At 45.4% G+C, this 27,811-nt stretch overlaps 1 long non-coding RNA gene across 1 annotated transcript; it reads right to left on the bottom strand.

Moving 5' to 3' along the window:
* Positions 1 to 1,464: 1,464 nt before the first annotated feature.
* LOC113600628 (uncharacterized) lies at positions 1,465 to 27,204 on the bottom strand. Its single transcript, XR_003421710.2, has 4 exons — positions 26,230 to 27,204; positions 21,559 to 25,136; positions 4,064 to 4,190; positions 1,465 to 1,881 (listed from the first exon to the last, which is right to left on the bottom strand). It is a non-coding gene; the product is annotated as an uncharacterized LOC113600628 (long non-coding RNA).
* Positions 27,205 to 27,811: the final 607 nt, after the last annotated feature.

Genomic DNA, 27,811 nt, shown 5'->3' with positions numbered 1-27,811 from the left:
GGTCCAGTGTCTGTTCTGTATTAGGCACTCAAGATTTAAAACAAAACAAAACAAAAAAACTTTTTTAATGTTTATTTATTTTTGAGAGAGAGAGAGACAGAGTGTGAACGAGGGAGGGGCAGAGAGAGGGAGACACAGAATCTGAATCAGGCTCCAGTCTCCGAGCTGTCAGCACAGAGCCTGATACGGGGCTCAAACCCACCAACCGTGAGATCGTGACCTGAGACGAAGTCAGCCGCTTAACCAGCCGAGACACCCGGGCGCCCCTAGGCACTCAAGACTTTCTTAACGGAGGAAATAGAATTGTAGGTTGTCTCTGAAGACCCAATGGAGTTACAGACAGAATGTGGACAAACACCGAGGACAGAAGTATAGATCCTTCTTTACCTCACCCTTGGCTTCCATCGGTGTAGCACCACGCATGGAAAACTGTCATCTTGGGTACGACTGAAAAAAAGTCCTGGGCGGGAGTAAGCGGTACCTCAGATAGATGCTGACCCTTCTTGCTGATGGTGCTCGTTTCCCCTTCCATCAGAATAATGAAGGAAGTGGCAGGGGGGCTGACATGTAAAGATCCCTCAGTTTAGTTACGGAATTAGAGCATATTGTAACCGACAGCCATCTTCTCATTGCTCCTTAAAGGCAGTGGGTATCCTCACCATTCATCTGTTGCCCTACCATATGCCAGGCACTAGCTGAACGCTGGGGAATAACACTAAAACCACGTCAAAGGGGCTTCCAGGACAGTGGGAGGAGTAAACAGGAGAGGCAGCCATTATTATAGAGTGTGGGTAATGCCAGGAGAGGGGTGTGCACAGTGTCCCAGGAGGGCCAAGGAAGAGGTCAGGGAAGGCTTCCCTCAGCTGATCCCTAAGCTAGAGGAGAGCAGGGATGGAGGTAGAGAGTAGACAGACCGCTGGGGATTCAGGATGCTCTAAACTGTCTGGATCACAGATTTGAGAGGTAGGGCGGGGAGCTTAGGGTGTTAAGGGAAGTAGCCCCAAACGTAAAGGGCCTTTGCACAACAGGGCTAAGGAATGTGGAAGTAGAACTTTTATCCTGAAGACAATAGGGATCTACTGAGAGATTTTAGCAAGGAATGATGGTATAGAAAGCCCATTTGGGCTCATTATGGAGAATGGGCCAGAGAAGTGGGGTCTAACACCGGTGAGAAGGCTTTTGCAGTAATGTAGGCAACAAAGATGATGCTGGCCTAAACTAAGGAAATGGTGGCAGGCATGGAAAGAATGGAATAGAAATACCAAGAGGGGCGCCTGGGTGGCTCAGTCGGTTAAGCGTTTGACTTCCGCTCAGGTCATGATCTCACAGTTTGTGGTTCAAGCCCTGCATCGGGCTCTGTGCTGACTGCTCAGAGCCTGGAGCCTGCTTCAGATTCTGTGTCTCCCTCTCTCTCTGCCCCTCCCCTGCTCATGCTCTGTCTCTCTGTCTCACAAAGATGAAAGAAAGAAAGAAAGAAAGAAAGGAAGGAAGGAAGGAAGGAAGGAAGGAAGGAAGGAAGGAAGGAAGAAATACCAAGAAACAACAGAATTTGGCAATTCATTGGATGGAGGCATGAGAAAGAGAGATGTGGAGGAGGGCTGCCAGGTTCTGGCTTGATTCACTGGATGAAACAAGACCCAATTGCCCAAGGTAGGGGCCATAGGGAGGCAGCAGGTTTCGGTGTAGAGAAATAAAATGCCAAATTTGATTTAGGACCTATAAAGATAAGATTACCTGTGGGACTTCCAAATAGAGATGCCCAGGAGGCAGTTGAAATTTCAGGTCTGGAGCCCAGGAGATAAAGATCTGGGCCAGAGATTAAAATCTGGGAGTAATCAGGGTATAGGTGATAGTTGAAGCCAGAGGAGTAGATGCAATCCCCTAGGAAGGGTAAACAAGAGATAAGAGAACTGAGGTTGGGTCTCTTGGGAACTATGGGCTCAGGAAGGAGACTGAGAGAGAACGGCCATGTGGTGAAATCGTGGCGAAGGGGGACATGGCGAGGACTTCTCTTACATACCCAGCCTAATATGACATAAAGTGGAGATGAGAGGCAAGTAAGGGATGATTCAGGAAGTGAAAGCGTCACACAGATTAGGAAAAACATCCCTACTGACTAGTGAATAGTATTTGTTATTTTCATCATACCAATTACCATGGGTTTTAAGCTCATTAAAAAAAATTTTTTTTTAATCTTGAATTCAGGGGCACCTGGCTGGCCAGTAGGAAAAGCATGCAACTCTTGATCTTGGGGTGGTTGAGTTCAAGCCCCACATTGGGTATGGAGATTTCTTTAAAAAATAAATAATAAATAATAATAAAATCTTGAATTCTTGGTGTTGAGCGGATTGTTTCTAAGATGGACACAACAACCCGTTTCACTCCATGTAACCTTTTCCAGTGTGACTTTGCCATTCCTGCATTAATAGCCCCCTTGAATGGGGGCTGGCTCTGTGACTCACTATGACCAACAAAAATCGGGGGTGGTATGGTAGGACTTGGTGCCTAGGTCTTTTTATTTTTTGTAATAATTTTTTAAAACATTTATTTATTTATTTTGAGAGAGAGAGAGAGAGAGAGAGAGAGCGCGCGCAAGTGAGCGCATGGGAGGGGCAGAGAAAGGGGGAGAGAGAATCCCAAGCAGGCTCCACAGTGCAAAGCCCAACCTGGGGCTTGATTTCAAGAACCATGAGATGACGACCGGAGCTGAAATCAAGAGTCGAACGTTTAACTGACTGAGCCACCCAGGTACCACTTGTGCCTAGGTCTTAAGAAGACTCGGGAGTTTCCATTTTCACCCTCTTAGAAACCAGCCATTTGGCAGAGGCATTTGGGCTGAACTACTGAAAAATGAGAGAACATTTGAATGGAGGAGGTGGAAACCAAGGCACCCCAACTGACAGCCAGGCCCAAGACTCCAGATGCATGAGCAGACCCACCCAGGGCCCTCCAGCACCAGTCACACAGGCCCAGGTGAGACCCAGCCTGGAGCAGAGAGGAGTTCTCCTCGAATTCCTGACCCACAGAATTAGGAATGATAAATGAAAGGGCAACCCACGTAGCGTTTCCTGCCTCCCCTCCACCAGGTAGGCACTACCCCGCCCCCCAATTCTGCATACAGGACAGTCCCTGGGTTTGGGTGGGTTTGCTATGCCACAAGAAATAACTGAAACAGTGGGTGTGTGATTGTATCAGCTCTGGAGTGACAGCCAGTTTTCAAAATATTCATCTTATATATAAAAAAAAAATCTCAAGCAGCTGGGAGAAAACCCCAGGAAGGAGGACTAGAAGAACCAATGAAGTAGGAAAGGAAGAACAATTAGAGTAAGAAATAACTTGGGAAAATGGGAAGTATGTAGATCTGGAAGAAAAATAAACCCCCGACCTTCCAAGCACTGTACTGAGCACTCTGCACTGGAAATGAACATGTAACAGGAAGGAAGGGAGTTCACTTTGATGGAGGGCCTGCTATGTACCAGTTGCTGCCTGGTTCATTGAGAATATGGGGGACTTGATTTGACCCACTATATAAAGTCCATGGTATAGCATAGCACGTTATGTTAGAATTTTTTGTACACAATTAAATTTTTTCCCACTTTCCATTCTGCTCTTTTTTATCTTCCCAAGAGGTATGAAGCTAGTTACGCAGTTAAGTGACCCTGCAAGGTTCCAACTAGCAGTAAACTATAGTTGTTAAACATTTTGATTTTTACAAAGTGAAAATAGGCTTACTGCCTTTTTTTAAAAACAAAAGTAGTACATGCTGATCATACAAAGGAAAAAGAAATACAAAAAGGAATAAAAGATGAAAATCTCCTGTAATTCCACTCCCCAGAATTAACATTATTAATGTATATATTTTTTTTCAGACTGTTTTTCTCTGCCCTGCCCTCTCACTTTCCCCTCTCTCTACAGAGTAAAATGTGCTATTTTGTAACCTGATTTTTTTAAATTTTATCATGGACATCTCTCTGTGCATCGATAATTATCAAGGTAGAATTCTTACAGCTTACATAAAAGTCTGAGCCTCCATTTTCTCTGGATAGTGCCGTCACTAACTTACCTTTTCAGACTTCAGAATCTTGGTAATCTTGGTTAATGTCATGGGTATGAAGAGAGGGGTGTTCCTTTTCAAAGGCCAAACATCTTCCAGCTTCTTTGTGAATTATAACTGAGATCATGACACAAACCTGCAGAAAGGTAAGTGACCAAGGAAAGCTATAGTTAATGGTCCCTCTGTCCAACAAGTGGCATGCATTTTTAACTGAAATCTTCTGAATGTTGAGAAGATCTTCTAGAATAACAGAAGGGTCATAAATGGTCTCCCTTGGAGTTCTTCAGCCCTCACTCCCATCAAGCCTGGCTATGCAATGGAGTACAATCTTCTCAGGAAATCCTTTGTTTCACCCCTGAAGACAAACATATAGGCCACTTTGGTTTTACGTGCTATGTTGCTGACAAAAAAAAAAAGACATAAAACAAATATAGGGGGTGACCCAAACCAACCAAAAACAGCCTGGGGATATGATGGTTTCCAAAGTTTGACATAGTCCTTTTACAGTTTAGTAAAGCCTATGAGTTCCTTCTCAGAATGATATTTTCAAGTTCATAGATGAAATTTGTAAAATTACAAAGGTAACTATTATATTGATAGTTAGCAAAATATCAAAAAATAAAGTTGAAATTTAGCAATATAGTGCCCTTTTCTGAACATATTCAACAACAGGATCTAGTGTGGGTCTAATACCTAAAGTACTGGAGTCAAGAAGAGCTGGAACAAGATTTCGAGATGTGCAACAGTTGCAACTCAGTATGGGAATATCTGTGATTTCTATTAGTTACAAAGTCACAGGTCCTGCTGATGCTACTGTGGGTTTGTTTCCTTTAGTTAGGGTGGAGATAATGCTAAGTTCCCAGACTCCTGAATTCTACCCACAAATGCTTTGGGGATCTGGGGAACCCCAGATTAAGCAACCCCTGCTTGGCTTGCTTTTAAGAAGGAAAATGGAACCTGGTAGACTTTGCTCAAGGGAGGGACCCACTAATATCTCCACCTACTTCACACTCGGTGAGGTGAGATCGGGCTGCCCCTCTTAGCTCAAAGCTGCAGTGCAGCAGGAGGGGGATCAAGGCTGCACAGCAGGGAGTGCTTCTTCGTCTCAGTGGCGGTTTACATCCCTGAGGAGACCGGGAGGCTTCACCTCCACTCCACTTTCTTTTGGCTCTGAAATGAGCTCTTCCTGGGTGGTTTCCTTTTGGACTGAGGGAAAATGGGCATGGGGAGAAGGGGGCTATAAATAAAGTATGACCTTGAGATGCAGTGGCAGAGTCTGAAAAAATCTGTTTGCCCTGGGCTCTTCTGATACTCTTGGGCTAGTCCCTTTCACCTGCCAAGCCTCAGTTTCTTCAACTGTAACAGGGGAGGTACGTAACAACTATGCCCAAGGAAATCAGGGGTGTTGGGAAGAGTTTAGATGAGACAATCTATGTGAAAATGTTTGGCAAAGACTGAAGCAGTGCTAATGTGCACAGAACCCACTGGCGATCTTGCCGAAGGCAGATTCTCACTCAGTGGGCCTGGGGTGGCCCCCAAGATTCCAAATCTCTAACCGTGTCCCGGGTGACGCCTAAACTGCCAGTCTGAAGATCACATTCTGAGTAGCCAGTACTCTACAAATGTTCATTGTTACTATTTATTGTCACTGTAATATTCCACCCAACCCTCAAGGGGAATGACAGCTGAAGACAGGGAGGGAGACAGAGCTCACCAAGTGAGGCCAGGCTTCTGCTCAGCATGACACTCTGATCTCACAGCTCTGCCTCTTCCCCGCCTCCTGCGACCAGCCATGGCAGAGACCGGCCATGGCCAAGTCAAACCACATTTCAGACCAAATCAGCACCAACTAACCAAACACGGGAAGAAGGAGCAAATACCGAAGAGGACATGTGAACAAAAAAGGAAGTATATGTACAAAATAGTTTTTATTTGTCACGCTAAACATCTCCCAAACCTCTCAGAGAATACATATATATATTGCATCTTTTGGTTTTGCAAGTCAGATCCGTTCCTGCACAATTCTTCTAAAGCAGCCCCTTTCTCACGGTACCCACAGGCGAAGAGCTTTCGCCAGCTCCCTATGACCTACTGCATCTACCTGAGCTCTGCCTTTGCATGTCTAAGAATGGTCAATGTCAGAAGGGAGAAAATGGTGCAGGTGAGAATACAGAAGATGGAACTCTGGGGCACTGCTGGAGGGAGTCTCAACTGGTACCACCACCACTCAGGAAGGTCATCTGGCAGTTGTTGAGCTCCAGCATGCGCATGCCTTATGATCGGTGGGAAAATGCTAGAATACATATATTCGTAGGAAATTCTCCCGCAGACTCAAGGATGTTTACAGGGTAGCTGAATGTTGGAAGCAGTTTAGATGCTCATCATAGAGAAGGGGGTGAGTAAAATATGGCAGATGTGCGCTGTTGAAAACTAAATCCAGACGTGTCAACCAGATGCACATTAACAACGTTGATGGATCTTAAAACCTAGCATTAAGGGAAAAAATATAGGAAACAGAACACGTTATCATCAGAGCACATTATCCTTTCTGTAAAGACACATTGGCATAAAAATAATACACCTTTTGTAAGAAGGCATGCATGCCCATATAAAGATATATTAAACATATTAGAGTGGGTGCTACGGGAGCAAAGAAAAATAGAATCAGGGTTTGGAACTAAAAAGAAAAAATAGGGAAGAATCTTGCGTAGGTTAATGGCGAATTGCTTAAAAATTGAGTTTTTGAAAATTTCTTCACCTGGGGCAAAGACCAAAAAGATAAAAGCACACGGGGGGCCTGGGTGGCTCCGTCAGTTAAGCGTCCGACTTCGGCTCAGGTCACGATCTCACGGTCCGTGAGTTCGAGCCCCACGTCGGGCTCTGTGCTGAGAGCTCGGAGCCTCGAGCCTGCTTCAGATTCTGTGTCTCCCTCTCTCCCTGACCCTCCCCCATTCATGCTCTCTCTCTGTCTCAAAAATAAATAAATAAGCATTAAAAAAAATTAAAAATAAAGATAAAAGCACACAAACCCCCCTAAAACTCTCCTCTACCACATGTATAAAAGCTTTACAATCCAGCCCCACACGACCTAACCCAAAATTAGCTCCCCATTTCAGGTGCCGTGTTCTTCACTGTTACCTCACAACAGATCACAACATACCCTCTTTGCCGTCATCTTGGCTGCAGTCAAATTCTTTTCATCAAAGCTTCTTGCTACATTCACCTTCAAGTGGTCCCTAGCAGGCAGGGTCTGGGCCCCAAAGTGATGTGGCCAACTTTAGCCAAAGATGTGTCAGGGTACGTTAAGTCAGGGGATTTGCTTTCCTGAGGTTTGGTGACACCACTGATTTGACAGAGAACCTTAGGAAGTCATTTATTTTATTTTTTATTTTATTTACTTACTTTTAAGTAGGTTCCGTGCCTACTTGGGGCTGGAACTCACAACCCTGAGATAAAGAGTCAGATGCTCCCCTGACTGAGCCAGCCAGGTGCCCCGATTTTATTTTTATTTTATTTTTTAAGTAAGGAAGTCATTTAATCGTGCGTCTTTCTCCTGCATACATATCACACAGCACAGTTATCTATAATTCAAACATCTCTGTTTTCCATTAGACTATAAACTCAGGGAGGGTCGAAACTTTATTTGCCTGTGTCCACTGCCCAGAAGTGATCACATAAGGGGCACCTCCCTAATAAGCTCTGAGAAATGGCTTCCCTGGGCCCCTAAGCCAAAAGATGGAGCAATCTGGCCTCTAATTAGCTTCCGCACCTAATTCAAAACTGTAATTGGTAATAGTTTGTATTACGCTTCGTATTATTGTTCTAGAATAAGCCACAGATTTAGTACATGATAAGGAGAGTGTTGCTCAAGTTCTTGTGTCCTGAGGCATTAAAGTACCATCTCTACTTTGCTGTCCTTCAAGAAACTGTGGAATGGATGCTCCAGAAATGCACTGGATAAAACTAAAACAGAGTTTGAATACCGTTAAGACGAACTGCCGGAGTCCTATGGTTTGGGATGGAAATCCAAATCGCTTGAAACTGCGGGTGAAAGCCCATGCAGGCAAGGAGTGGGTATTCCTCAGTGGGCCCGTACACCTTTCAGAGAAGTGGAAGCTACTTTCTGCACGTGCAGTCAGCTCCGGGGTGCACACGGCCAGTGGGTTGGAATTTGTCTGGTTGGCGGTTCGCTGGAAAGCCTGCACTTCCGCTTTCGGAGTGGCGGGAACCGGAAGTAGCTGCCGGAACCCACCTCCTAAGCAACAGGGTGTTGTTACAGAGCATCATGGGAATCCCCCAACCTACTGCGGATCGCAGTGGGCCTGTCCTGATTGATTCATTCTCCAGGAGGCGGGGTCAGAGCTTCTCGAGAGATTTGAGAGACTGGCCGTGATGGCCTTTGGAGGTGGAGCTTGCATACTCTTATGAGCCACGTGGGCCTGAAGCCCAGCACCGCAAGGGCTTGGGCCTCTGGAATAGGCTTGTCTCCTTGTACTGATCACTTTTCTCAAAAAGAGATTAATTTTTTAGGTCTGCTTTTTTCACCACGGCTCCTCTTGTGGTGGGATCCAACACTCATTTTTACGCACGCAACTAAGGGGGGGATGTAAAGGCCATCTCACAGCTGAGGGCAGAGCAATTAGGTAGTGAAGCGGGTTGGTCCAGCGCCTGGTCATGCTCCCATTATCACAGCAGTCCACAGTTCTCAGCTCCAAAAGTCATTGCTATTTGCTAGGACTTGGGTGGTTAGTTTCTGCTGCCTGTTGCTCCAGGAGAGAATCCAAAGCCTCAGCATATGCAGACTATTTCAACTCAAATTTGGGTATACGGCTGCTGCTAGGGTGGCATTGGTTCTGTGCTACATTCGGCTTTGAAATTCAACATCTGTCCAGTGTCAGCAAGTGAGGCGACTAGGTGCCCACTGCTCTGTGGTCACACAGCCCACCTTTCGAGCATTAGGCTTTGACAATTATTGGGATATGACAACACTAGAGAAGAACTAGGATTAATTGGGAGAGAAAAGTGGAAGGTTGTGAAAGACTGTGGTGCTAAGTGACATAGGTCCTTTTGCACGAGCAAAAATTAGGAAAGATCAGGACCTCAACCTTGGCTGCATGTTAGAATCACCTGGGAGCTCTTTAAAATCCCCAGTTCAGCCGTACTCAAGACGAATTAAGCCAGAGTTTCTGGGGATGACACCCAGACATCAGTAGTTTTAAAAGCTGTCAGGTTATTCCAATGTGTAACCGAGGTTGAGAATCACAGCTCTATATTCAGGGGACTTGGGTCTTGATTCTAATTGAGCCATTAATAGCAAGTGCAGTTTGGGGAAAGTCACATGTCCGCAATCTCTTTAGTTTTCTTACCTATGAAATGGGGGGATCGATTCCAAACGTATTTGACCAAAAGCAACACAATTTTGACCTTCAGGGACCATTTTGTAAAATGGTTTTCTAGGTTTGAAGTTCTAAGAACACAGTCAAGCAGCGATTCAGAGTCAAGTTGAGGTTCAAACTCTGAGGTGCCTTGAAGTATCTGATTTGAATGTCGCGATCCACTTCACGCTCACCCTACAAACTCTTCCAGTGAAAGTCTGGGAAAAGAACCCAGGTAACTTTCTGGGGCTTTCCCTAGTAAGAGGAAATATCTTTCTCCCTCCATGGCACAAGACTTTAAAGAAAGGACAGTGGGTCTGTTTGTCTCACATTGCTACTTAGCTGAAGAATTAGGCGACTACTGAGAAAGGTCTCTAGTGCTCACTCACACTCCCTCTCTTTCTCTTGCCATATCTGGGGATAATTGCTGCCAGGCAAGGACATTTAATACGAATCCACTTAATATGAGAATCATGGTTTGGTAATGGGGTGGGGGGAGTTTGACTGGAAATTCATACTGAAAAATGAAACTGAGTGATATTAAAACATGCTTTCTTAGGTGCAACAAATCTAGGTTATAACTGAAAATGTGCACTAATTCTCAAAGAGTGAATTATACGTTACTTTTCCCAGCATACATTTCCCGACAAAATCATAATACTGTAACATCTTCCACTGTACTTGGCTTTTAAAGCACGATCACAGAAGAGGCCAGGTTTGGGGTTTTGTTTGTTGCTTTTGCAATATATTTAAGAGTTTGTCAATTTTTCCTAAAGCTTCTCTTTATCCTTTGATATTAAATCGTTTGCTTCTGAAGGGCTTATATGGCACACCTTTCTCAGAGTGGCTTCTCAATGGTCAACTGGTTTAAACATCCCACACCTTTATTTACCGATGTCTTTGCTTGAGATGCAAGCAATTATCCAATATTATTTTGGCAACTTCATGAAATCCTGCGTCTTTCGCACGTTTGGCCGTTTTACTCCATTTCCTAACTTTTTTAAATAGCAAGAGATTGACTCATACAGACCTACTTGGTAAGACAGGAGTGTTAGCTGAGAAATGTTTTAGTAGGGACCAGTGTTATAAGCGATTTGTTTATTAAAAAATATTTTCACTCCTCAGTTCCCTAACTTCAAGGAATTGGATAATGGAGACTTGAATAATTATAAATATACATATAAATACTCGCCCCATATATCCCCATATATACACAAAAGAGGAAACTGTATACTGTAAAGTATATGCTATTTAAACGGTACATAAGTTACATAATCACAATAACATAAGTTATTGTAATTTGGGCCGATATGGAATTCGGCAATGTCACTATTTCTGCACTTAGAGAAGCGGGGATGTTAACCAACTTTTGGTTTCTAAACTCAACAACTTACCTCCCCCTACTCTACCGCTGGCAATTTTCATAGACGTTTAGTAATTTCTGGAAGGAGGCTTTTTTAAAATGTTTTTTAAGTAGGCTTTACACCCAATGTGGAACTTGAACTCACGACCCCAAGGTCAAGAGTCACACGCTCTACCAACTGTGCCTGCCAGGCGCCCCTCTTTCTAGTAATTTCTCTAGCTGTTTAATAACTGTGTCCTGAGAAAGAAACTGCCCGTCTAGTTTTGATGCATTATAATGCTAATAATAATCTCTAACACTTATTGAGCCGAGGCTCCCTTTCGAGCACCTTCCCATATGTGCTCATTTGGTATTTACAGCAGCCCTGTGACTGAGGTGCATAATGCCCCCTCCATTTTGTAAATAAGTTCACGTGCACGCTCTATTTCGGTAACTACCTGTTGAAACAACCGGGAATATTCCGGAACAGGTCTTCAGAGGTAGAAATCCTTTCTCCTTAATCCAGTCTGAAAAACATTTCCCCGGGCCCTCCACAGAAGATAAGTCCGTCCAGGTAAGGTAGAGAGCTTTCTAGCCCACACCATCACAGGGTCCTAGACCTGGCTGGGACCTCCTCTGACCTCAGCTCGGACCCATCTCAGCATCTTGACTGGTGACACCTCCATCCCCTGATTCAATACTTCAGTGTTTGGGTGCTCACAGCAGCTTCAACAGCACTTTGCTTTTAGTTTTCTTTGAAAATAATCATAATTGTTCCAAAGTTTTTCCTTGTGCCAAATGGATGTCTTCCTTCCTGAAGCTCCCATCCCCACTAATCCCAGTTCTGCCACGGTGGGCTTCCTCCCCCAGACAAATAGAATTCCTTTGCTGTGTGGATGCCTCTCATATATTTGAAGCATCTTATCACCTGAACTGTGGTGAGAATCTTCCTCCTGTGTGTACACATCTCAATCATTTTTTTTTCAGTAGGCTGTACACTTAGAACCAGAGCTTTTTCTGGCACTGGGCATCACTTAATAAAGTGACTTAGGACCTATTAAGTAAAGGTTAAACACAGGCCAATAAATGACTTGTAAAAGTGTTTGCAGAATCTCACGATTGGTGAGATCAAGCCCCATCAGGCTCTGCGCTGAGAGCCCAGGGATGGTCTCTCCCTTGGGATTGTCTCTCTCTTTCTCTCTGCGCCTCCCTCCTCTGCCCCACTCATGTGTGCTCTCTCTCTCTCTCACAAAATAAATAAACGTTTTTTAAAAATGGTTCAGGGGCGCCTGGGTGGCTCAGTCGGTTAAGCGGCCGACTTCGGCTCAGGTCATGATCTCACGGTCCGTGAGTTTGAGTCCCGCGTCGGGCTCTGGGCTGACGGCTCAGAGCCTGGAGCCTGTTTCGGATTCTGTGTCTCTCTCTCTCTGACCACCCCCCGTTCAGGCTCTGTCGTTCTCTGTCTCAAAAATAAATAAACGTTAAAAAAAAAAAAAAGGTTCAGATGGTAAATTTTATGTGTATTTTCTCACAATAAAAGATTGGGGAGAAAAAAGGAAAAAAGCATACCATTAAATGCGTTTCAGCGTAAATTAATAATCTAATAATGATTAATATTCAAATTACATTAATTATCTAATATATACACATCAATAACAACTAACACACTAATGACCAATAAGCATAATAATCTAACCACCAATACTATGATCTACAATAATCTGCCAATCTACCAATATTATTATATCGATATAATTACTATATATTAATAATTAATATATCCATGCTAAATGATTATTAATAACCTAATTACTAATACTATGATCTAACTTCTATTAAATAAACACTTTTTAAAACCAAAAGGGGTCACCCAGCTGGTCAGTAGGTGTGAGCCCAGGCACGCTGCTTTCTGTGCCTCACCTGCCTCTGCCTCCCCACCTGGCCCGGGGCTGTGGGAGGATGTGGCCACTCCTGAAGGCTGGGATCCAGTGCTCTCGAAAAGCTGGAGATTTGAGTCCTGATGAGAGCAGTAGTTCCCAGGCCTGGGTGCTCACGAACTGCGCCCAGGGAGTTCAAATACGGATCCCTGAGTTTAAAGATCCTGCTTTGGCACCTCTTGGGTGGGGCCTGGGAGTCATTATTTTCCAAACACTCATCGGATGTTTTGGATCATCCAGCCAAATTTGGCAACCACGTGGCTCGATTGTTAGCGGGGGCCTTTGTCGTGAGCCTCACCTAATTCCAGGCACCTGCTTTACCGGCCTTAGCTTCAGTTATAAAGCTACACAGCACACCAGGGTACATCTCTAGAAGCTGGAGGCTGGCGCTTACCACTCGGTCACTTGACAAATGTATATTGTGCCCACCACGTACCTACCCATGCTGTGCCAGGAACAGAGAATGGCACAAGAGGCCGGGGCCCTGCTCTCATGGAACATGTTGGCTGACTCCCTCTCTCCTGCCCCCAGATTTCCATTATCCACCAGCCTTTGTTCCCTTGCATTTTTTATTTTCAGGCTTGCCAAACTTAACCAGATCAGAAACTCCTTTCGGAGCTAGATCTGGGTCCAATTCGTTTTGAGGGTGTCATTGCCTCCCGGACCCACCCCCCACATCCAGCTGCACACACCGAGTGTAAAGGCTTGCACTTTATGCGATGTCTGTTAAATAGATTCATTCAGTCAGTCAACAGATATTTACAGAGTGCCTACTGTGTGCCAGGCACGGTTGCAGGTGCCAGGGCTATGCTGAGGGGCGACATTTAGCAGGTGCCCTCCCTAGGGTCGCACAAGTCCAGGGCTGGAAATTGGGAGTGAGAGCCTCCTTTAATGCTTCGGGCGCCTCGTTTGCCCCTCCCTTGTCCTCACCCTATGAGATGCCAGAGATACAGCCATGAACCAAGCAGACTGGGATAAATGGATCCAGGCGATCTCCCTTCCCGGGGTCTTTGTGAAGCTATGCGTGTTGCCCACCCTGAAGTCTTTTTCATTTGTGTACCATCTGCCTTCCCACCTAGACTGGAGTTGTATTCTCCCCCATCCTCCTCTGCTCATCCCACCTCCACAGGCATTCTGCCCGGGGTGGTGTTCTCCAGAATCTTGTCCCTGGCCACTTGAGTGGAATCCCTGGTGACTACTTAAAATGCAGTTTCCCAGTCTTGCCTATGGAGTCAGGTTCTTTGAGGGTGGAACTCAGGAATCTGTGTCACTGACAAGCTCCCTGGGTGGTCAAGGCACTTTACTGGTTGAGGATCTGCGCCCCCACCCCCCTCCGGCTCAATTTGTTCAGTCAGAAATGCTAAAACTGACCAGTAGTAGGAGAAGACAGGGTGAGAAGGGCATTTTAATGTGGCTCAATTCCTCTGTGACTTTGTTTGCAAAGGCAGGAAAGGCAGGCATGGGAAGGGAACAATTTGAGGGGTGCGTGCTGGCCTTGACTCTGACCCTGTGGAACTCAGCAGGAAGATCTTCTCTCAGCTCTGTTTTGCACCTTAGCTGGGCCACTCCAGGCCCTGCCCCATCCTCCTTTGAGATTCTCAAGCTGCCTGCCTTACCTCCCCAAGGAGAGAGAGGCTGGCACTCTCAGTAGCCTTGGAAGCTGGGTCAAAAGTTTCCGTGGTGCTGGGGAGGAGACAGGTGGGCAGGTATGTTCCCCGGGTGAGGATCTGAGAGCCCCAGGGCCAACAAGAACATGGGAGGGTCTGCAGGTCTGGTCATCCCTGACCTCCAAGGCAGGTGCCTATCATTTTCACTTGCGACACATAGCACTCTGCATGGATGCCCACGCACTTCAAGGTGTCACAGGCATGCTGTTTAATAGTGATCACCTGAATGAGATAAATCAATTGTGTGATTACCAGTAAACCCAGTTTGCAGGGTGGAGCATACCTCTGGCTTTCCCAATCCATCAGCCCCTTGGCAGTGTCTGCGTGAGATTTCTCCGGCTGTCCAGCCACACCCAGCTTCCTCAGAGAAGAGCTCAGGAGTGAATCTTGAGTCTGAATTTGGGAGGGTTCCGGCAGGGAGATGGGGGACCCATCAAGTCCAGCTCAGGAGGGAATTTGGGGTTGTGTCGAACATCTGGGTCACCATCTCAGTGTCCCTAAATGGCAGGTAATTGATAAGGGCTTCCAATAGGAGGTCATTTGAGTTGCACTGATTAATAACCTATTTATTTGCTTGTAAGGTTGAGGATAGTGGGTCTCAAGCTTTCGTGCCCATCAGGATCACCTATAGAGCTTGCTGAAATAGGCACCCAGCTGCACCTCGGAATCTGGAGAGATGAGCCTTGGGAATTGGTCTTTTTATCAGCTCCCCAAGCAATTTAGCTATACCCGTGAGTCTCAGGACCACCGGTGCTTTGAACTGGGGACTTCTGCAGAGTTGGTTTCTTTATTAAGACAAGGAGGTTTATTAACTTTGTTGAATTGTTTCTTTATTAAAGAAGGTTGGAGCTGCCCTCACCCACTACGTTTTCTTCAAGCACGGCGGGCTGCACTCTGGCGACTTGGCTGAAATGGAACTCCCTTTCCCAGACCCCCTCTCCCACATGGTTCCGAGTTAGATGTGGCCCATGGAGGAATCTGTTCAGGATCTGGAAGGTGAAACTGAAGCAGTGGCCATTACACTTGGAAGGTCATCGGGGTCAGATGTGGTGATAGGCAGATACCAAGGTGCCAGGGTCTCACTTGTCCTCACTCTCTTCCCCTCCACATCCTGCTCCTCTTCCTGACTGCTGATTCTAGACGTGACAGCAGTCCCAGGCTCTTCCTCAGATGCTTCGTGGCAGATCCACAGAGAAGGAACCCACACGCCCCCCCCCAAAGACCTCCCACAGGCTTCTCCATATGGCCCCCCCACAGTGGTGGATCTACTCAGTTTGCTTGACTGACAGCCTGGTGTCTCCTTCTCTGACCTTCAGGGCCTCCTGTGCCTTCACCCCTCCAGCGTCTCCTTCAGAGGGAGGCTCATGCCTGTAATAAAACCCTTAACCAGAACCCACAGCTTCGGCTTCTCCGAGTGAACCCTTCCATGTAGATCCAAAGAAATGTCTGGATGTCCATTTAGATCAAAGGATATTAAGATGTGTAGACACCATGAAAGCAGCTAAAAGGTAATCCAGTCAGTCCTACCTTCCATGGTTATAGGGTAATGGAAAGATTACCTCTTTGGGCAGAGTTAGTAAAAGTTACCCTTTCCTCCCTCCTGTTTTCCCCTTTAAGTCAGTTACCTTGTGTAAGCCACAACCTGCATAACCGTGTACAGCGGCCCTGGGTAGCTATTCTGCCCCTTAACGCAAAGAGTCCAGCCTCTACCTGCTTTCCTAGTATCATCAAGACCCAGCAGGTCACAAAACAACCTCACCAACATGTTTCAGGGAAGAGTAGGGATTCTTTGCCTCATTGCAGAATGTTCTCTGCCCCCAGTGTTATGGGCAGCCATCCTTTCCTGACTACCCGTGTGAACAACCTCTGGTAGGATTCTGCATTTCCCCTCTCATGGTCCTCACTATACTGCAGTGTTGCTATTTATGTGATTATCTGTCTTACCCACTTGACAGGAAGCGAGCACCCTGAGGACGGGGTCTCTGATTTGGTCACCTTAGGATCCCCAGTGTCCAGCAGAAGATCTGGCACAGAAGAGGCCGCAACAAAAATCTTCGTGGACGGAGTCAATGAGTCCAAAAGAGCTAAAGGAAAACTCTTGTCTTCGTCTACTCCCTTTGGACACTAATTGAAAGTCCCAGGTGGTCATTTGTATTTCTGACCCACTGGCCATAAATCAGAGGTTTGTCTGCATGACCCTCTCCTCAGGTTCAAGAATTTCTCACAGAACTCAGGGAAACACTTACGCTTGCTGGCTTATTGTAAAGGATACAAAGAATACAGATGAACAGCCAGAAGAAGAAGTACACAGGGCAAAGTCTGGAAGGATTCCTAGTGCAGGACCTCCTGCTCCTATGGAGTTGAGGCACATTTTCCTCTCAGCACATGGAAGTGTTCACCAACCCAGAAGCTCTCCAAACCCCATAGCTGAGGGATTGTCATGGAGGTTCATCACGTAGGCATGATGGATTATTAACCCAACTCTAGCCCCTCGCTGCTCCTTGGAGGATGGGGGTGGGTCTAAAAGTTCCAAGCTTCTAATCATGGCTTGGTCTTTCGGGTGACCAGCCCTCGTCCTGAAGCTATCCAGGAGCTCACCAAGAGTCACCTCATTAGAACAAAAGATGTTCCTGTCACCCAGGAAACCCCGAGGGACTTAGGAGCTTTGTCAGGAACTAGGGTCAAAGGCCAAATATCAGAACAAAAATGTCTTAGCATCTTTATCACTCAGGAGATTAGAAGGGTTTTAAGAGCTCTGTGTCAGGAATCGTAGGCAGAGACCAAATATATTTTTTTATTATGTCACAAGAGGTCACATCTGGTTCTAGAGCTGGGACTTTCTTGTCATGCTATGTCCTCATTCGAAAGGGTCTGGAACCAGGAACCAGATCTTTGCCTTCCTTTGAGTATGTGACTAGGGTCACACACCAAGACATAGGCCAATTACTGGGCACCATGGACCTTTCTGGTCTGAGGCCTTCCTTGGTGCTCGGCTAATCTTGACTGATCACAGGCCACATCAGGGTTGATAAATACGTGGTGTAAGAGCCCCCACTCCATTCTCCAGAGCCCATGATTGCAAATCTATTATGATCCTTGAGCCTTCTTAAGACAACACCCCGGTTAGTTGCTGCCAATGGATCAGCGTTGCTACACTAGATAGAAGCCATTCTTCACCTTTGGGAAGCCTCTGAGAACTGTCTTTCTGTCACCTGGCATTATCAGGCATTAGCAGTTTTGTTTACAGGGAGGTCCTTACCAAAGGATACCAACAAGTGAAGCAGAAATCGAGTCGTACATAAATGGCCCCAAGTTTATCCAACTTAAGGAGCTAATAAATGAACCACAAGTAAACCATGGTTTCCCCAATGAAATGGAAAAGGCAAAAAGATGGTTTTGTGCGTATGATATAGTGCAACTTTAAAGTCGGGGTTGGATATGGTCTCAAATTCCTGGGGACAAGTCTGTCCCCACTGGGGGCTGTTTCACTGCAGAGACCTCCCTCCCAACATGCAGGCTGGTTAGTCTTGAATCCAGCATGGCTGTTAGGGGTCTCTGGACCCCACCCAGCTCTCTGCTCTGCGGTTGCCTCACTTCAGCTGCCGAGCTTGGCATTCGGCAGCAGTCGAAGCCCCAGTGTGTTGTTGTTGGGCGAGGCCAGGAGAGGAGGAGAGAAGATGTGGTGCAATGGAAGGAGGTGGATGGGAGGGGTGCAACCACTTGTCTTCTTGCCCCAGTTCTGCCACTTAGAAACCACGTGACCTGGGGTAAGTCAATAGTTTGAGCCTCCATTTTCTCATCTGTGAAGCAGGCCAGGGAAAGAGTAATTATTAGCTGCTTATATGAGTCTCATTGGGATATTAAGAACGTGAAATCAAACGGAAATGGCTGATGTGAAAGCGCTTTAAGTTAGGGAGGGAAAGGCTTTGTTCTGTTCACTACTTTATAGCACAGAGCCTGACCCATAGCTAGTGGGGTGGTCAGGAAAATGTCTTTTGAATGAATAAATGTGAACAAAAAAATCTTTCTCCCCTGGAGGTAGAGGGAGGGATGGGATCAGGAAGGAGTACACAGAAGACTTTAAAGGTGGGAGTGATATTCTATGTCCACAGCAGCATGGAAGTTATGTGCTTCATTAGTACTCTGTGTGTTTGCATGTTAAATATTCTTTCGTATGCAAAAACAAACTCAAAAATGGACTAAAGAGCTAACCATAAGAACCGAACCCATAAAAATCCTTGAAGAAAGCACAAACAGATGTCAACGAGAGCAATGTTTTTCTGGACATGTCTCCAGAGGCAAGGGAAACAAAAGTAAAAATAAACTTTTGGGACTACATCAAAATAAAAAGCTTATGCACAGCAAAGGAAACAACCAACAAAACTAAAAGACGACCTACTAAATGAGAGAAGCTATTTGCAAATGACATACCTGATAAAGGGTTAGCATCCAAAATATATAAAGAACTTATACATCTCAACACCCAAAAACAAATAATCTAAAAAATGGGCAAATGACATGGACGTTTTTCCAAAGAAAACAGAGATGGCCAACAGACCCATGAAAAGATGCTTAACATCACTCATCATCAGGGAAACGCAAATCAAAACTACAGTGAGGTATCCCCTCACACCTCTCAGCATGGCTAAAATCAAAAACACAAGACACAAGTGTTGGTGAGGATGTGGCGACAAAGGAAACCTCTCGCACCATTGGTGGGAATGCAAACTGGTACGGCCACTGTGGGAGACAGTATGGAATTTCTTCAAAAAATTAATTTTCTTTGAAAATTAAAAATAGAAATACCCTAAGATCCAATAATCACACTACTGGCTATTTATCCAAAGAATACAAAAACACTAATTTGAAAAGATGTATGTATCCCTATGTTTATTGCAGCATCACCTATAGCCAAATTATAGAAGCAGCCCAAGTGTCCATCAATAGATGAGTGGATGAGTGGATAAAGAAGATGTGATACACACACACACACACACACACACACACACACACACCATGGAATATTATTCAGCTATAAAAAAAGAATGAAATCTTGCCATTTGCAGCAACATGCATGGAGCTAGGGGGTATTATGCTAAGCAAATTAAGTCAGTCAGAGAAAGACAAATACCATATCATTTCACTTATATATGGAATTTAAGAAACAAAACAAACACAGGGTAAAAAAGAGAGAGAGAGAAGCAAACCAAGAAACAGACTCTTAGGGCGTGTGGGTGGCTCAGTCGGTAAGCGTCCGACTTCAGCTCAGGTCATGATCTCATGGTTCGTGAGTTCGAGCCCCACATCGGGCTCTGTGCTGACAGCTTGGAGCCTGGAGCCCGCTTCAGATTCTGTGTCTCCCTCTTTCTCTGCTCCTCTCCCACTCACACTCTGTCTCTCTCTCAAAAATACATAAACATTAAAAAAAAAAAAGAAACAGACTCTTAACTGATGGTTACCAGAGGGGAGGTGGGTGGGGGGGATGGTGAAATAGGTGATGGTGATTAAGGAGTGCACTTGTCCTCATGAGCACCGGGTGATATATGGAAGTGTTGAGTCACAATATCGTACACCCCAAACTAATGTAACGCTGGATGTTAATTATACTGGAATTAAAATTAAAAACTTAAAAAATATTCTTTTGTATGTATTCAACATCTCATTAAAGCACTTAAAAAATTAATGCAAAAAAAATAGTAGAGAGAGAAAAGCCCTATGAAGTATCCTGCCAAAAGAAAATAGTATTATTCTAACTCTTGGTGTTGCTTCTGCACAAGCATTAAAATCATTCTGAGGGACCTCAATTCATCGAGGTCCTATGTTTGGGTCACGCATTGTTAAAGAAAGAGGATTTCATGGAAAGAAGGTTATATCAGAAACCAGGACTTGGGGGGAATCTACTTTTTAAAGTGTAAGTATGTGGACTAATATTCTTTTCAGAATTCACTTTTGAAAGTTGGCTTTCACTCATGTGTGGGCCACACCTATGCCTCGTCAAGGTAAAGTGCAGGCAAGGGGTCATGTCTTTGCTTGTGCAATGGCCTCTGCTTTGCTTCCCCTTGCTAGTTCCTACATGTCATTCAGGACCTACCCCAGGTGTCATCCTTTCCAGGAAGTTTCTCTGAATCACCATGTTGGCATCCTGCCACGTTAGCACATGCGTACCAGAGGTTCTCAATCAGGGGTGACTTTGATCCCGAGGGGACACCTGACAACATCTGGAGACATTTTTGATGGTCATGACTGTGTGGGAGGGTATGGGGTATACCAGTGGTGTCGAGTGGGTAGTGAGTGTGTCATGCAATGCACAGCTCAGCCATCCCCACAACAAAGAATTACCTGACCCAAAATGCCAATAGTGCCGCTGTTGAACCCTTCTTGATGGTATGAAATTTTCTGTGTCTCACTGAGACCCAAGCTCATCCTGAGCAGTGACCATGTCGATTCAGTCTTTCATCCCCAGGACGAGCACACTGCTTGGAGACACACACACACACACACACACACACACACACACACACACACAGAGGCAAAGTGCTTTGGGAGAACTGATCATTAAGTTGAACCAAATGAAGTTGCTGACATTCTACCTTTTTGACCAGAAAAACAGCAATTTTGTATGGTGCGGCCACAAATGTGGTTTAACCTAAATACTTTGGACGGAGTTGGGGGTGGTGATCAAACTTCACCGAGGAGGAGAGACACAGGAAGTATTTGTTTCAGATCTTGCTCCTCTGCTGCATAAAAGCAAGGACCAAATTTTTTACTTTGTATGTGTGCCCAGTCTTACTTGTTTGTATTGTCTCCCCGCCCCCCACCCCACATCATACCTCCCGGGACAGTACCTTGCATTTAGAAGGCACTAGTCAGTTTTGCTGACTAGGGTTCGGGTAAGCTATTCGTACTTCAGGTTTGATTTTATCCTGGTCATTGCACTTCAGCCCCAGGGAACTCTGAAGAACAGTGTCTCTTGGCAAAGTATGCAGTTTTCCTGACGGCAATGGGCGCAAGAAAACACAGTCCCCCCAAATCATCCCACACCACAGCCTGTCAGAGGAGCCATAATGGAAACTGTCAGAAGCTAAAAGCCCAGACGCGTGGCTGGTGGCCATCTGTACGACCATGTGACTCTGGCGTGTCAGGCAGCACCACACATACCTAGCCCACAAGCCGTGGCACTTACCTCGTGTTTTGGAGCAGGTGGTACAGGATAAACGTTTCAAAGCTGGACTCGGAACTTGGCACGGTCCCACTTCCAACCACATGCAAGCCAGAAAACTCTGGAGAACTGAACTGTTTATAAGGGTCAAACTTCAGTGAGTCTGATAAAGTTTGGCTCCAGGTGTCCATCTAGTCTCTTGGAAGAATTGCCCAGAGCTCATTGCCGACTGGTTGGATGTCACCGGTAGTGTGCAGCCTCTGCTTGGGTATGGAATCCGGCCGCTCAGACAGAGACCCACAGCTCAGAGGCTTGCAGCCAAGAAGATAAGCCCAGGGTAGCCCTGTAGGCTATGCAGTCCATCTGCCAGCTGGACTTACTCTGGGCCACTGGTGGCCTCTGCAATGACATCAGACACCAGGAGCAAGACAGCCTGGAATCCAACATGCTTCTCCTTTCCTTTCTGTGCAACTCCTAGAGAGTAGAAATGGCTCCTACCCTTCCAGATGCAATAGTCACCCCCGGGGACATTTATTCGTGCGGATCTCAGATGTTTGGATTCCGTCCTGACCAGACTTTGTTTTCAGAGCCATGGATTAAACCACTTGATTCTAGCTCTAATAAGGCAAGTTCTAGGAGTAGAGGATTGTTTTAAGTAAAAGAAGAATTCAGACTCTGAGACAGCATTTCCTTAGCTCTTCTCACCTAGGTATCTTTTTTGTTTTAGCACTGGTTTGTGGGAAGAGGGTCTGTGGAAATTTGACAGACTGATGAGGATGGGCTCAGATTCTTTGGAATTTATCTGTGAGGTTCCATGAGGCAATAGGGCTTCCATCATTTCCCTAGGGAAACGTTTGAAGCCCCACACGTTTCCAGCATTTGCTATTGTAATCTCACTGTCTTCGAGATTTAAAAATCCTGTAACTGTGGCAATTGCTCCGTGTGGCAGCCCTTCCCAAACGTACCCACCTTCTTCTTCCTCCTGCACAGTACGTTCTTGGTAGAACTTGCCATTGCTCCCTTAGGACGAGAGAATTTCATTTCTGCAAAACTGAGCTAAAATACTAATAAGGAAGACTTCATTTTAATTTGTGGCGTTGGACAGAGAGAAATACTCTCCTTAATCTTCATAATCTTACAACTCGGAAATGGAGCCTCATTTCTAGACACTGCATATTGAAGCCACCAATGTTTGCAGGGGCCATATTTGATTTCCCTCTTTCCCTCCCATGCTAGTAGGTATGATTAATGGTTGTTAAAGGACTGTGTGTTCCCAACATCATTTCTAGCTTTCATCTTTTCTATTGCAGTATGAAACTTATGTAGAGTCCAAACCCATCGTTTGAGAAGTAAAATTAAATATCTTTCATGTTTTGTAAGATTTTTCTGACTTGAGCAATGTCTTCCAGTTAGAAAAAAATACTTTAAAAAATCCTTCTATTCGTCTATACCAGAGGCTGCTTAGAATCCTATTTGATCATGTCCAGATTTTGTCGCAGTTAGTATTTAAAGCATTTCCTCCAAAGGTTATAGGGATAATTGTGGTGGTATGCTAGAGTTAGTTCCTGTTAACTCTTGGGAGCCAAGTGTGTACCCTCTCTTCCCAACTCTGTGCTCAGTGACCTCACATTGGTAGCTTGAAATCAGCCCTGGAAGAGTATTTACACCAGGAAAATTGGAAAATGCTACAAATCAGGGCTTTTCCCTGCCCTGGAGAGCTGTTTTTAAGTACTTACTACTATTTCACTGAATAATTATCTCAAATATATAATTGTGGCTATGTTCCATATGTCATGATTTTTTAAGTTAGTTTAAAAAAATTTTGTTAATGTTTATTTATATTTGAGAGAGAGAGAGCGAGCACAGGCGCAAGTGGGGGAGGGGCAGAGAGAGGGAGACAGAATCTGAAGCAGGCTCCAGGCTCTGAGCTGTCCGCACAGAGCCCAACATGGGGGTTGAACTCACAAGCTGTGGGATCATGAGCTGAGCTGAAGTCAGATGCTTAACCGACTGAGCGGCCCAGGCACCCCTTTTAATTAGTTTTTTCCTTGAAAAAGGCAATGTATGCGTAGGTGTGTTAGATACGGCAGAAACTTGTTAAAAATAGACCTAAAAATATAGTGGTTTAAATATGATACAAGTTTGATTTTTTTTTCCTCAGGTAAAATTCCAGAAATAGAGTTCCCCAATTTAGTAAGGTAGCTCTCTTATCCTCAGTATATTGCTTCTGTCTCTAGGTCCAAGGTGGCTGCTTGAGCTCCTGTCATCATAGCTACATCCCAGCGATCCAGAGGGAAAAAGGCTAGGGTAACCTTTCTCCATTCCTTGTAAGGACATGGCCCAGGATTTACATATATCCTTTCTGCTGGCTAGAACTTAGTCACATGGCCATACCTATTACTATAGAGGAGGCTGGGGAGTATACACTCAGGATGGGTTCCCACAGGCCTAGCTAACACTCAGGATTCTTATAATTAAAGGAAGAAGGGGAGAATGGATATTGGTGGCCTGCTGGCAGTCTCAGTCACTATAGTGGAAAAAATACAAAAGGGCAGACAGTGAAAGCTAGAATCTTCCTTCCCATTCTAGCTTCTGGTCTTCCTTCCTACAGGGAGTTTCAGAAGCTTCCTATGCATATAATATCACCTGTGTATATATTCTTTCTTGGGAGGCCATTTAGCCCAAAGGACTCAGGTGTCTAAGTGGCCTGGGTTTTAATTCCAGTTCCACAGCTAACTAGCTGTGTGAACTTGGGCAATATATTTAACCACTATACTGCAGTTTCTCTATATATGATACGGAGATAATAATAGTACCTCCCTCCCTGGGTTCTTGTGAGGACCGATTATGATTATACACTTGGTGTTTCAATAGTCCTTACACAGAGTAAGCACTCGAGTACAGGGCGTTGTTATAATTACACTTGTATCAGTTTAATAATACAGATACTTATTTTAAAATAATAGCATTGATTTTATTAGTCTCAACTTTATGGTCTCCTTGGCACTTCTGCTCAGAAGATTTATCTACTCTCATGATAGAAGAAACAGGTGGGTTCTGGAGTCAAAAGACTTGCATTTGAACCCAAGAGCCATTGGATTTGGTCAGTGTTTGGATCCATCATTTAAACTCTCTGGGCCTGAATTTTCTAATTTTTAAAGTGGAAAAAATAATATGTACCTCCCAGGATTGCTATGAGGCTCAAAAATGACCACGTGCATGGGCATGGGTCACAACTATCAAACAGTGCGTATTTCTACCCATAGCCATAGCCATGTCGTTGGTGTTCTAGATCAATAGAATCATCGAGTTGGGAAGGATTTTAGAGTCATTTGGCCCACTAGCTGTATGGCCGAGGCCGTAGGATAGACCACCTGGAGCACCTGCTCAGCTCACCCCCAGAGGCAGGTTGCCAGCTGGTACAGATACATCCACAATACCTATTGAATTGGTTCTTTTCTGTCTCCCTCCACTGCCACCGGCACAGGCCAGGCCAAGCGAACAGCATTTCTCACCGGGGCGAACGCGATGGCCTCTGAAATGGTTTTCCTTGTTCGGGTTCTGTCCCCAGTTCATCCATTCTTCCCACAGCTGTCAGTCATCTTTTACAAAACAAAGCAAAAGGGCTAATAGTATGTGATTCCTCTGCTTAAGAACACTTAATGGACTTTCCTTTTCAGTAACACAGTGAGATAAGGATGTGGAATGACCCTCCAGGGTACATCCTCTAAAAATCCTCCAGGTATCAAAGACCTGGCAGGATATTGAACTGGCAGATAGACCCAAATCCAAGTAAAACTGGAAACCCAGAGAGCTAAACAGAGGATGGGAGTCATTTTTCCCCTGAGCAGATTTGCCATAACTGGTAAAGTTTGTAACATACACTACTGTCTGGCAAGAATATTCAAAATGGCATTAACAAAATCAAGCTTGGGCCAGATCTGGTCTTCAGACTGCATGTATGCTGGGGGCGAGAAGTGATGATGGTTGGTGTTCCCCCAAAGCCCTCCACTTGTGCTTATATATTTTTTAAGTTTATTTATTTACTTTGTGTGTGTGAGAGAGAGAGAGAGAGAGAGAGAGTGCACGGTGTGGTTTTGCTCAGAAGATTTATCTACTCTCATGATAAACACACATACACACACATGCAAGTGTGGGAAGGGCAGAGAGAGACAGAGGGAGAGAGAGAATCCCAAGCAGGCTCTGAACTGTCAGCACAGAGCCCAACACAGGGCTCTGAGATCATGACCTGAGCCAAGATCAGGGCCCTTAGAGATCAAGGCCCTTACCTGGGCCCTGAGATCATGACCATGGATCCTGAGATCATGACCTGAACTGAGATCCGGAGTTAGACACATAACCGCCTGAGCCACCCAGGTGCCCTATACACTTGGGCTAATTAACGTTGCCCTCTCTTCTGATGTTGGTTCTCAGACACTTCCCCAAGCCCCTGGCTATGTGCTTACTACCTAGGGAGGCTTCTGCTCAGCCGATGAGAGAGTTATAACAGGGTTTAACAGTGTTAAAATAGTGTTTTTAAGTTCCCAGGTTTCTTTTCTCCTCCCCAGTTTCTGAGCCATTTTTCTGTTTTCAGGCAAGATCCCCAAGGCCTAATAGTTTGTGATGCCCCCTCACTTTTCAGGAAGTGCAGATCTGGTCTGTAGGGCTCATCCTTGGCTGTCTGGGCTCACTTACCAGCGGCTTGGAGCCAGATAGCAGAGACAGGAAAGATCCAGGTAGGCAGCCTCTGTGTTGACTGGAAGGCTCGAGGCTCTTCAAGTGGGAACATTAGTGTTTCAGTTTCTTGGTACCCCAGCTTCGTAGAGGGTATGTCATGCTCCTTGACCAAATGGAAGGACAAAAATCCAAGAAAGAAACAGGGAAGGTCTGGGGGCAAATGGTTAGACATTAAGGGTGTGGACCTTAGGATAAAAGAGGTCTAAGACTGAATCCTGTCCCTGCCGCTTCATAACAGTGTGACCTTGGCCAAATTATTTAAGGCCCAATTCCTTCCTCTGTAAAATAGGCATAATATTAGGTTGAACAATAGGAAGTTGCTTTCCGGTAAGTCAAATGGTCAAATACTGGCAATTTCATAGGTGCTTAACCCAACATGGTACCTACCTCATAGGATTGCTGAGGACGAAATGAGATCATTTATGAAGAGGGCATAGCACAGGTTTTGAGAAATATTTGAGGCGGGAACTGAGGGAAGTGGGTAAGCAATCCGGACAGAAGGAATGCTAGATGCCAAGTCTCTGAAGCAGGAGCGAGCTTGCAGCAAGGAAACTAGTGCTGCTGGAGCCTGTGAGGGAGAGGAAGGGGGTGGGAGGTGGTCAGGCAGGTGGCTCAGGATAGATCACACAGGGCCATGTGGGCCCATGTGTGTGGGGGGGCTGGGGGGGGTGCAGTGTGAACCCTAATGACAAAAACAAGAGGTGATATTTATTGTGAAATATGTTCTGTGCATTCATGCGGTACATAGCAAGTGCTCACTAAACAGAAGCGCAAGAAGGGGCGCCTGGGTGGCTCAGTCGGTTGAGCGTCCGACTTCGGCTCAGGTCATGACCTCACGGCTTGTGTGTTCCAGCCCCGCATCGGACTCTGTGCTGACAGCTCGGAGCCTGGAGCCTGCTCTCTGGATTCTGTGTCACCCTCTCTCTCTCTGCCCCTCCCCTGCTCCTGCTCTGTCTCTCAAAAAATAAATAAACGTTAAAAAAGAATTAAAAAAAAAAAAAGCAGAAGTGCAAGAAGCCGAGGGTGTAGACAGCACGTAGATGGATGAGACAGGAGAAGGAGGAGCAGTAACTCTAAATGACAGGATTGCACAACACGCTGGGACTTTCTCGGGAAAAGCAGGGTATTTGCTCCCAGGCCCTGTGCGGAAGGACCCTTCAGGCCCCTAGATACGGAGAACTTTGCTCTGGGCCCAAGATGAACACGGGTGTCCTGGTGCTTGGCTCATCATTCACTGAGGGCAGGCCAGGAAGTTAGTCATACGTAACGTAAAGGCAGCAAATTTAGCACAGATGGCAGCTAAGCACACAAGGTCTACCGGTTACCAGTTATGTGACACTGAGCAGATTATTTAACCGCTCGGAGCCTTAGTTTCTTCTGTAAAATGTGTGGAATGATCGTACCTACCTCACAGAGTTGCATGAGGATTAAATAAGACCACTTAAGCAAAGCACACAGTAAACACTCAGTAATCATCAGTACTTCTGGATCAAATGTATGGGATGTTGGTAAAGCATCTCTAAAGAGGTTCCAAGCTCGT

Source organism: Acinonyx jubatus, chromosome F2, assembly GCF_027475565.1.
Source record: "Acinonyx jubatus isolate Ajub_Pintada_27869175 chromosome F2, VMU_Ajub_asm_v1.0, whole genome shotgun sequence".
In the NCBI taxonomy this organism is placed as follows: Eukaryota; Metazoa; Chordata; class Mammalia; order Carnivora; family Felidae; genus Acinonyx; species Acinonyx jubatus.
Note: the sequence above shows the minus strand (reverse complement) of the source record. Positions and strands in the feature narration are given on the sequence as shown.